The sequence below is a fragment of the Salmo salar genome, chromosome 09 (assembly GCF_965601325.2).
Source record: "Salmo salar chromosome 09, fSalSal1, whole genome shotgun sequence".
Classification (NCBI taxonomy): Eukaryota; Metazoa; Chordata; class Actinopteri; order Salmoniformes; family Salmonidae; genus Salmo; species Salmo salar.
The window spans coordinates 32691624-32702368 of NC_138299.1; the positions used below are offsets into that span (position 1 = coordinate 32691624).

At 43.7% G+C, this 10745-nt stretch overlaps 1 long non-coding RNA gene across 2 annotated transcripts; it reads right to left on the reverse strand.

Moving 5' to 3' along the window:
• Window positions 1-1008: 1008 nt before the first annotated feature.
• LOC123724122 (uncharacterized) lies at window positions 1009-10222 on the reverse strand. Of its 2 annotated transcripts, XR_014378743.1 has the most exons (4): window positions 9434-10222; window positions 9141-9257; window positions 8927-9031; window positions 1009-7151 (listed from the first exon to the last, which is right to left on the reverse strand). It is a non-coding gene; the product is annotated as an uncharacterized LOC123724122 (long non-coding RNA). The 2 variants fall into 2 exon arrangements; XR_006756814.2 differs by having other exon boundaries at window positions 9141-10213.
• Window positions 10223-10745: the final 523 nt, after the last annotated feature.

Consider the following 10745-nt stretch of genomic DNA (forward strand, 5'->3'; position numbering starts at 1 on the left):
TGAGGTAAGGCTTATGACTAAACTATCCCGGCAAGGCCCAAGTCATTCTGAGGTAAGGCTTATGACTTAACTATCCCGGCAAGGCCCAAGTCATTCTGAGGTAAGGCTTATGACTTAACTATCCCGGCAAGGCCCAAGTCATTCTGAGGTAAGGCTTATGACTAAACTATCCCGGCAAGGCCCAAGTCATTCTGAGGTAAGGCTTATGACTAAACTATCCCTGCAAGGCCCAAGTCATTCTGAGGTAAGGCTTATGACTAAACTATCCCGGCAAGGCCCAAGCCATCTAGAGCAGGAGTGGGCAACTAGATTCAGCCACTGATGGTCGGGTGGCCGGAACATAATTATAATAATTTGTAGACTGCAAAATTAACCACAACTAAGCCCAAAAAGTGATTGTATTTGAAAATAAGAATAATTTCATACCTTGAGACATGATCACAAATGTCTCTTTTTTATTCGCGGGAATATTAAATTCCAAGTGATTTTACAATCTTTTTTTAAATAATCAGTATGTTTGTTATTTATTGCTCCAAATAATTAATCAGGAAGGTAAATACTGCCTACTTGACTGAAAATAACATCTGCATCAGTGTTTTCTGTCCGTTGTTTCAGAGAGGTGAGAATCACAAAGCGCTTGAAAGACCTGCTCCAGTTGCAGCAGAAGAGAGAGCAGCTGGGGGGCATTGTGAACACACTGAGCATCCTCAGAGACATCGAACTTGTCGCCCAGGAGCTCAGAGATCTACAGCTACACAACTAATGGACAGCAAACAACACAGTATAATGTACAACAGTTTAACAGTATAATGCTTAATGCTTCCTACTTACAGTATGTTTGCACAACTAAGTCTCTTTCTCTCTCCTTCCCTCTCTATGCCTTCCTTCTTTCCTCCCCCTCTCTGTCTCTCTCCCTATCTCTCTCCCCCTTCTCTTTTTTCTCTCTCTCTCTCCCCATCTTTCTTCCACCCCCTATCTCTCTCCCCCATCTGTCTTTCTCCACTCCTCTGTCTCTCCCCCTCTCTTGCACCCCTCCTACTTCCTCTCAGATTTTAGCAGGGTCCTCTGACATTGGGGAGGTGGCTCTGCTTCAGAAATAGGACCTGCTGGAGACCCAGATCTCTGCTCATGGAGAGACTCTGAGTACCATCAGTAACATTGCCTTAATGGGACACACAGAGACGCACTGCAGATCCAGACCCGGGTCAAATCACTCAGTGCTCAGTACAACTCTTTGGTGGCACTTAGTAAGAACAGGTGAGCATGCACACAACCGCTTAGGCCCGAATACAATCAATTGCAGATAACGGAGAACCACATGTTCATTCATAAGACTCTATTTTAACTAAAGGTCTGGTTTTGCCTCAGTAATGACGACATTTGTAACAGAAACATCTTGCCGGGTGTGTTCATTTCAGAATGGTTTACACTTCAGATACAGCATAAACACTCTTTATCTGCAATTGATTGAATTGGTTGTTAGTTGATATTTAATGACAATAGAGGCCTATTAGTACCTGTAGGTCTTTGTAAAATGTGTAACCACAGGAACGGTAACTGTTGATTGAAGTGGGTCTATTGTTGGTTATTGCCTTAATGAATCAACAGGAGGAAAATGCTGGAGGGCCAGTTGAAGCTGTTTGAGTTTTTTGATGACTGTGAGGAGGTGGAGGTGTGGATTTATGAGAAGTGGCTTCCTCTGTAGTCTGCCAGGCTGGGCAGAGACTTCAGCCAGATCCAGCTGGATATTCAGAAACAGGTGAGACATTGGCTATGCCGCAAATGGCACCCTATTCCCCATAGTGCACTACATTTGACCAGGGTCCTGGTGAAAAGTAGTGCACCATCTTGGGAATAGGATGCTATTTGGGTCAGACCTTCTTCAGTCACACAAACATTGATTATTAAAGTTAAAGTACACCTACATAGCAATCAATAAAAAACAGAAATCCATGGGCATAACTATAAATTGGCATAGGCCTGTCGAAATACACTGGCATTTACAGTATAAATTGATGAAAAAAAGTAATATCATAATGTGAAACAAACACTCAACTCACACTTTTATATGTGTTTTTGTCACGGTTGTTGGGATAGACGGACCAAGGCGCAGCGTGATTCGAGTTCCACATCTTTTATTAGTGAAACGTAAACAAAACAATAAACAAACAATGACCGTGAAGTAACAGCACACACATCAGCACTCAACAAAACAATATCCCACAAAGCAGGTGGGAACAATGACACCTTAAGTATGATCCCCAATTAGAGACAACGAACATCAGCTGCCTCTAATTGGGAACCATACCAAGAGCACCAACATAGAAATGAAAAGACTAGAACACCCCCTAGTCACGCCCTGACCTACAACACCATAGAGAACCAAGGGCTCTCTATGGTCAGGGAGTGACAGTTTTGTTGTCCTACCGAGGTGCTGTACCATCAGTCTCTGTACTCAGTGGTCATCAGTAGAGGTCTGGAGATGTGCCGAGGGAAACATCCCACTTAGAAGGACATCCAGAAGTCGGAAGTCTGTCCTGACCCTAAAAAGCAGTGGGAACACCTGAAGGACGAAGAGGCCAATGGCAAAAACAGACTGCATGCAACCATCGTCATCAAACAAGTTACAACCATTAAAAATATGCACAAATAAAAGTCACAGAAATAGAAAGTTTGACAGAAGGATTATATGTAGGGAGAATGTATGGAATATGTCTAACCTAGCTAGTACAGTGACATTATTTTATCCATAGAATTACTGTGTCTTCAGAAAGTATGCAGACTGTTTGACTTTTTCTAAAGTTTGATTAAATAAATAATAAATCCTCAGCAATCTGTACAAAATACCTTCTAATGACAAAGCGAAAACAGGTTTTTAGAAATCTTTGCAAATATATTAAAAATGAAAAAATGAAATATCACATTCACATAACTATTCAGACCCTTTGCAAAGAGACTCAAAATTGAGCTTAGGTGCATCTTGTTTCCATTGATCATCCTTGAGCTGTTTCTACAACTTGATTGGAGTCCACTTGCGGTAGATTCAATTGATTGGACATGATTTGGAAAGGCACACACATGTCTATATTATGTCCCACAGTTGACAGTGGATGTCAGAGCAAAAACCAAGCCATGAGGTCGAAGGAATTGTCCGTAGAGCTCCGAGACAGGATTGTGTCGAGGCACAGATCTGGGGAAGGGTACCAAAACATTTCTGAAGCATTGAAGGTCCTCAAGAACACAGTGGCCTCCATCCTTCTGAAATGGAAGAAGTTTGGAACCATCAAGACTCTTCCTAGAGCTGGCCGCCCAGCCAAACTGAGCAATCGGGGGAGAAGGGCCTTGGTCAGGGAGGTGACCAAGAACCCAATGGTCACTCTGACAGTGCTCTAGAGTTCCTCTGTGGAGATGGGAGAACCTTCCAGAAGGACAACCATCTCTGCAGCACTCCACCAATCAGGCCTTTCTGGTAGAGTGGCAAAACAGAAGCCACTCCTCAGTAAAAGACACATGACAGCCTGCTTGGAGTTTGCCAAAAGGCACCTAAAGACTCACCATGAGAAACATTCACAAGGCCGCTGGGCCAGACGGATTACCAGGACTTGTACTCCGAGCATGCGCTGACCAACTGGCAAGTGTCTTCACTGACATTTTCACCCTCTCCCTGTCTGAGTCTGTAATACCAACATGTTTCAAGCAGACCACCATAGTCCCTGTGCCCAAGAACACTAAGGTAACCTGCCTAAATTACTACCGACTCGTAGCACTCACATTTGTAGCCATGAACTGCTTTGAAAGGCTGGTCATGGCTCACATCAACACCATTATCCCAGAAACCCTAGACCCACTCCAATTTGCATACCACACCAACAGATCCACAGATGATGCAATCTCTATTGCACTCCACACTGCCCTTTCCCACACCTATGTGAGATGCTATTCACTACAGCTCAGCGTTCAACACCTTAGATTCCCTCAAAATTCATCACTAAACTAAGGACCCTGGGACTAAACAGGTCCCTCTGCAACTGGATCCTAGACTTCCTGATGGGCCGCCACCAGGTGGTAAGGGTTGGTAACAACACATCCGCCACGCTGATCCTCAACACGGGGTCCCCTCAGGGGTGCATGCTCAGTCCCCTCCTGCACTACCTGTTCACTCATGACTGCATAGCCAAGCATGACTCCAACACCCTCATTAAGTATGCCGACGACACAACAGTGGTAGGCCTGATCACTGACAACGATAAGACAGCCTATAGGGAGGAAGTCAGAGACCTAGCAATGTAGTGCCAGGATAACAACCTCTCCCTCAACGTGATCAAGACAAAGGAGATGATTGTGGACTACAGAAAAAGGAGGACCGAGCACGCCCCCATTCTCATCAACAGGGCTGTAGTGGAGCAGGTTGAGGTCTTCAAGTTCCTTGGTGTCCACTTCAACCAACAAACTATCATGGTCCAAACACACCAAGACAGTCATGAATAGGGCACGACAAAGCCTATTCCCCCTCAGGAGACTGAAAAGATTTGGCATTGGTCCTCAGATCCTCAAAAAGTTATACAGCTGCACCATCGAGAGCTTCCTGACTGGTTCCATCACCCCCTGGTATGGCAACTGCTCTGCCTCCGACCGTAAGGCACTACAGAGGGTAGTGCGTATGGCCCAGTACATTACTGAGGTCAAGCTTCCTGCCATCCAGGACCTCTATACCAGGCGGTGTCAGAGGAAGGCCCTAAAAATCATCATAGACTCCAGCCACACTAGTCATAGACTGTTCTTTCTGCTACCACACGGCAAGCGGTACCGGCGCACCAAATCTAGGTTGAAAAGGCTTCTTAACAGCTTCTACCCCCAAGCCATGCTCCTGATCAGCTAATCAAATGGCTAACCAGACTATTTACATTGCCCACCCACCCATATTTTACGCTGCTGCTACTCTGTTTATTATCTATGCATAGTCACTTTAACTCTACCTACATGTATATATTATCTCAATTACCTCGACTAACCGGTGCCCTCGAACATTAACTATTTACCAGTACCCCCTGTATATAGCCTCGCTATTGTTATTTTACTGATGCTCCTTAATTATTTGTTACTTTTATTTTTTATTTTTTACTTATTTTGCTTAAAACTGCATTGTTGGTTTGGGCTTGTAAGTAAGCATTTCACTGTAAGGTGCATGTGGCCATTTTTTATTTTATTTGATACAGTGCCCACAAACTGTTTGGGGATACATAAAGCTGTCCCAACACCTTACCACTTCTACACCTGGCTATAAGCAGAGCCTTGTCTGGCAGCGAAACAGTTAATTCAGCTTCATTTACTACCTTTAAAAAAATCATATCTGAAATGGCTGACTTGCTTAACAAAATTTGGTTTATACTGACAATTGAGATGTACAAACTATGGCATAAGGGGACGACAAGCAGATAAGAGGTAATCCGTCATTTTGATTAAGACATTAATGAGTGAGCTAGGACGGACGTAGTCAACATAACAATTTGTTCAGCACGTTTGAAATGTACAGCGACAGAATTCAGAACATTGGCCTTTGCGTCAGTGTTCTCCCTGTACACCAAGTCAGAACCATATGATAAATAAAAGGGGCATATAAGCAGACAACAAAAGCTCTTACAATATTCAATGATTACATTTCTATAAAACAGGTTATAGGCTAAATGTGCACAACCAAGTCAGAACAGTTGGCAAAATGAAGAGGGGAAAATAGACCAAATTATTAGAGTGAGACACATGGGTTACTAACATACACTTAGTATTACTTTCTTAGCTACACAATATACATATCTCCCAGGCATATTGAATAATTTATGCAGGAGCATACAATACATTTTTGGACTCAACTTGTTGTGCTGTGCTCACTTGAACAGGAAGGTGGTGCGGCAGTCCTTCGTGGGCAAATTTTGTCATCAAACTGTGTCATCAAAGTCTGGCATTCTCTGGATTTATGGTGCTTTCAAGACAACTAGGAACTCGGAACAAAACAAGGTTGAATCATGATGATGTCAGTGATCTTCAGGTCGTACCTCTAGAAAGAGGCCAGAGTTCCCGACTTACCGTTCCGAGTTGGATGACCGTTCAAAACGTATTTTCCCAGTCGGAGCTTGTTTTTTCCCTGAGTTCCCAGTTGTCTTGAACTCACTGAAATCAGATTCCCAGTTCCGAGATAACAGTTGTTTTGAGCGTGGCAGAAATCATGCTGGATTGACAGCATGGACAATGTTGAATGTTTATAATTTTTTAAGCTTGGAAAAGAGACCCTTAAATACAGATTTGTTGTTGAATTTGCGATTTCCAACTTGTTGTGTAATGTTTATGTCCGATGGTAACCGATACGTTTTATCTATAATTTCTCTTCATTATTTCTCTTCATATGACAAGGATTAAAAAGGATTTTCCAGTATATTGTCGACTTGATTAATGATGACGAGTGCTAGCTAAGATTTTGAAAGTATGATGTTGACATGATCAGTCCAAATCAAAGCTACTATATAACATGATTTGAAGTAATTTTATCTGTGGCCAATGACCTTGAGCCTTTTTGGATAGGCACTTCTAATGTAACTCTATTTTAGCCCCTAAGGGGCTTGAATTTTTTTAGCGGCGACGTAGTGTCCCCATGAGTGACAGAAAACTGAGCCAATCACGGCGCAACTAGAGAACATTACCAACCCCTACGCTACATATTTTCTGCTGGCTGCCCCACCACCACAGAAAGCACAGAGCTAGACTGAAACACCTGCATTTTGGAGTTGCCTTACTCAAGAAAGCAAAAAAGAGACCATTACTAACGCTATTATTTTTATTACATTTTTTACATCGTTTGCAAACTGATAAGTGACACGTATTAATGTCAAAATAACATGCAAAACAGACAACCCCCCCACAAAAATAATTTGGCAAACAACAACACTAAGTCAATCACAAATTTGAAAGAACAGTATATTACCTCAGTCAACAGCTGCGGCTCCCAACTGTACAGCAGGCAATAGGGAAAGTACTCGGTGGAGGACTGGACGCTGCTGTTGTGTGCAAAGAGAATTACCTTCAGGTTGTCCTCTCACCATTCCTGGTACCCGTCAACTCCATGGCAGTTTTGAGGATCTGGTTCGTCCGTTCATCCAAACCTGGAGGAGGAGGTAGGAAAGGAATATCTATTGACAATGTAAGATATTGAACTATGTCTGATTATGTACCATGGAAAAACTCAAACAAATTGTAAAATATATATATATATATATATATATATATATATATATATATATATATATATATATATATATATATACTGCTCAAAAAAATAAAGGGAACACTTAAACAACACATCCTAGATCTGAATGAAAGAAATCATCTTAATAAATACTTTTTTCTTTACATAGTTGAATGTGCTGACAACAAAATCACACAAAAATAATCAATGGAAATCCAATTTATCAACCCATGGAGGTTTGGATTTGGAGTCACATTCAAAATTAAAGTGGAGAACCACACTACAGGCTGATCCAACTTTGATGTAATGTCCTTAAAACAAGTCAAAATGAGGCTCAGTAGTGTGTGTGGCCTCCATGTGCCTGTATGACCTCCCTACAACGCCTGGGCATGCTCCTGATGAGGTGGCGGATGGTCTCCTGAGGGATCTCCTCCCAGACCTGGACTAAAGCATCCACCAACTCCTGGACAGTCTGTGGTGCAACGTGGCGTTGGTGGATGGAGCGAGACATGATGTCCCAGATGTGCTCAATTGGATTCAGGTCTGGGGAACGGGTGGGCCAGTCCATAGCATCAATGCCTTCCTCTTGCAGGAACTGCTGACACACTCCAGCCACATGAGGTCTAGCATTGTCTTGCATTAGGAGGAACCCAGGGCCAACCGCACCAGCATATGGTCTCACAAGGGGTCTGAGGATCTCATCTCGGTACCTAATGGCAGTCAGGCTACCTCTGGCGAGCACATGGAGGGCTGTGCGGCCCACCAAAGAAATGCCACCCCACACCATGACTGACCCACCGCCAAACCGGTCATGCTGGAGGATGTTGCAGGCAGCAGAACGTTCTCCACGGCGTCTCCAGACTCTGTCACGTCTGTCACATGCTCAGTGTGAACCTGCTTTCATCTGTGAAGAGCACAGGGCGCCAGTGGCGAATTTGCCAATCTTGGTGTTCTCTGGCAAATGCCAAACGTCCTGCATGGTGTTGGGCTGTAAGCACAACCCCCACATGTGGACATCGGGCCCTCATACCACCCTCATGGAGTCTGTTTCTGACCGTTTGAGCAGACACATGCACATTTGTGGGCTGCTGGAGGTCATTTTGCAGGGCTCTGGAAGTGCTTCTCCTGCTCCTCCTTGCACAAAGGCGGAGGTAGCGGTCCTGCTGCTGGGTTGTTGCCCTCCTACGGCCTCCTCCACGTCTCCTGATGTACTGGCCTGTCTCCTGGTAGCGCCTCCATGCTCTGGACACTACGCTGACAGACACAGCAAACCTTCTTGCCACAGCTCGCATTGATGTGCCATCCTGGATGAGCTGCACTACCTGAGCCACTTGTGTGGGTTGTAGACTCCGTCTCATGCTACCACTAGAGTGAAAGCACCGCCAGCATTCAAAAGTGACCAAAACATCAGCCAGGAAGCATAGGAACTGAGAAGTGGTCTGTGGTTACCACCTGCAGAACCACTCCTTTATTGGGGGTGTCTTGCTAATTGCCTATCATTTCCACCTGTTGTCTATTCCATTTGCACAACAGCATGTGAAATGTATTGTCAATCAGTGTTGCTTCCTAAGTGGACAGTTTGATTTCACAGAAGTGTGATTGACTTGGAGTTACATTGTGTTGTTTAAGTGTTCCCTTTATTTTTTTGAGCAGTGTACATTGGTGACAGAATATAACCTTTAACATCCGTACCTTTTTCCAGAGTTCACGACCTCGGTCACTTAAGATGACCTCAGGAGAACTGTGGGTGTTGAGGATGTCCATCAAAGCCCTGGAGGTGGCCTCGTAAGTCTGGTCCTTGATGGGTATCATACAAAATGAAAATAAAGGTTTGGTTCCAAGCACCCTTTTTAATGGGTTACAGAAGGGAATTTTTGAGTTAAGCACATTTTCTTCCTTTACTGACCTTAATGGGTATTGCCTCCACCCACTTGGTAAAGTAATCAGTTGCTGTTTTAGACACCAGCTGTTGCCATTCCTGGATTTTGTGAAGAGTCTGAGGTCCACCCCTAACATTTCAAGTCTTAGAGAGAAGATTACTTCCTTCTTAGCCGTATCTGTCATACATTATGCAGGTTTGCATATTTGTAAGGATACTGACACACACACACATTCTATAATATTGATCTCTGCTGTGATCAAATGAAGCAACCATTACAAAACAACTTATCAGGGCAAAATTTGAAATTTGACTCTTACCGATCATGTGCCATGGTGAAACAACTCCAGCGCCACAATCTTCACCCTCACAAACTTCTGTCAGGCTAGACAGGTACTGACCTTTAAGCACAGTGACAAATTGAAACATTGTGTGCTCTCTGATATGACATTAATTGAAATGATAATAATTTCAGATATAATAGAATGTGATTATAAACAAAAGTTTATTTCACTTGCCCAGCTGTCCACATCCTTGACAATCCCACGACAGAAGAAGCGTAGGTTGATTTTGGCAATCATGTGCTTCACACCGAAATGGCCAGCATGCATCTCGGTCAGCGCGGCCTCCTCCTCAGTGAAAATCACCCTCCTGTGTGGCTGGCCATCCTTCCCCCGTAGGTACATGTGATTGTCTAACAAGTTGAAAGACAAGAGTTGTTGAAATACTCAAGTCTAAGTAAATTGCACTGCTTTCTTTCTTTCTTTCTCTCTCTCTCTCTCTCTCTCTCTCTCTCTCTCCCACCTGTCACATTCATCCTTTCTTTCTCACTTTCCCCCCTTCTCTCTCTCTCTCTCTCTGTCTGCCTGTGTCTGTCTAGCGAAGACAACTAGTTAAGGGCAGTTGGAATTACCGTAATCCATTTGCTGGATCAGGGTTCATTTATATGTCACGAATTGCTAGGAGTGGTGGTAGGAGTCAGGCACAGAGAGCAGAGGTAAGGAAATAATGATTTATTTTCTCCGGTACAAAACGGTCAACGCCAACACAACAGGCGCGTGAACAAAATTACCAACCCAGTAATAACGGGCACACAGTCCGGAAAGAAAATCAAGGCGAAATAGCCAGCACATCCAAAAAGCACACTGACATAAAATAATCCCGCACAAACCTGGGCGGGCTAAGCAGGCTTAAATAAACACAAATCAAGACACTCAAATAGGGAACAGGTGCAACCAATAAGACATACAAACAGAAAAGGAAAAAAGGATCAGCGGCGGCTAGTAGGCCGGCGACGACGACCGCTGAGCGCCGCCCGAGCAGGCAGGGGAGCCACCTTCGGTGGGATACGTGACATTATAGCTATATATCAGTACCTCAATATGGCCAACATATAACTGTAAATGTATACCTAGCAATGGTTGTTGAAAAATGGTTGTACATAGCTAAATCCTTCCAGTTATCTAATTGAAGTTAACTGCTTAACGTTACCTTGAATTGTGAATTTCTCTGCCCCCTACTAATGTTGCGCCTCTTGTTGAGATCGGTGGTGCCTTCATAGTACTTCACCTTGTTGGAAAGATTGATTTTCTTCTATCTCTTCGAGGGATGCCATTCAAGTGCAAGCTAACT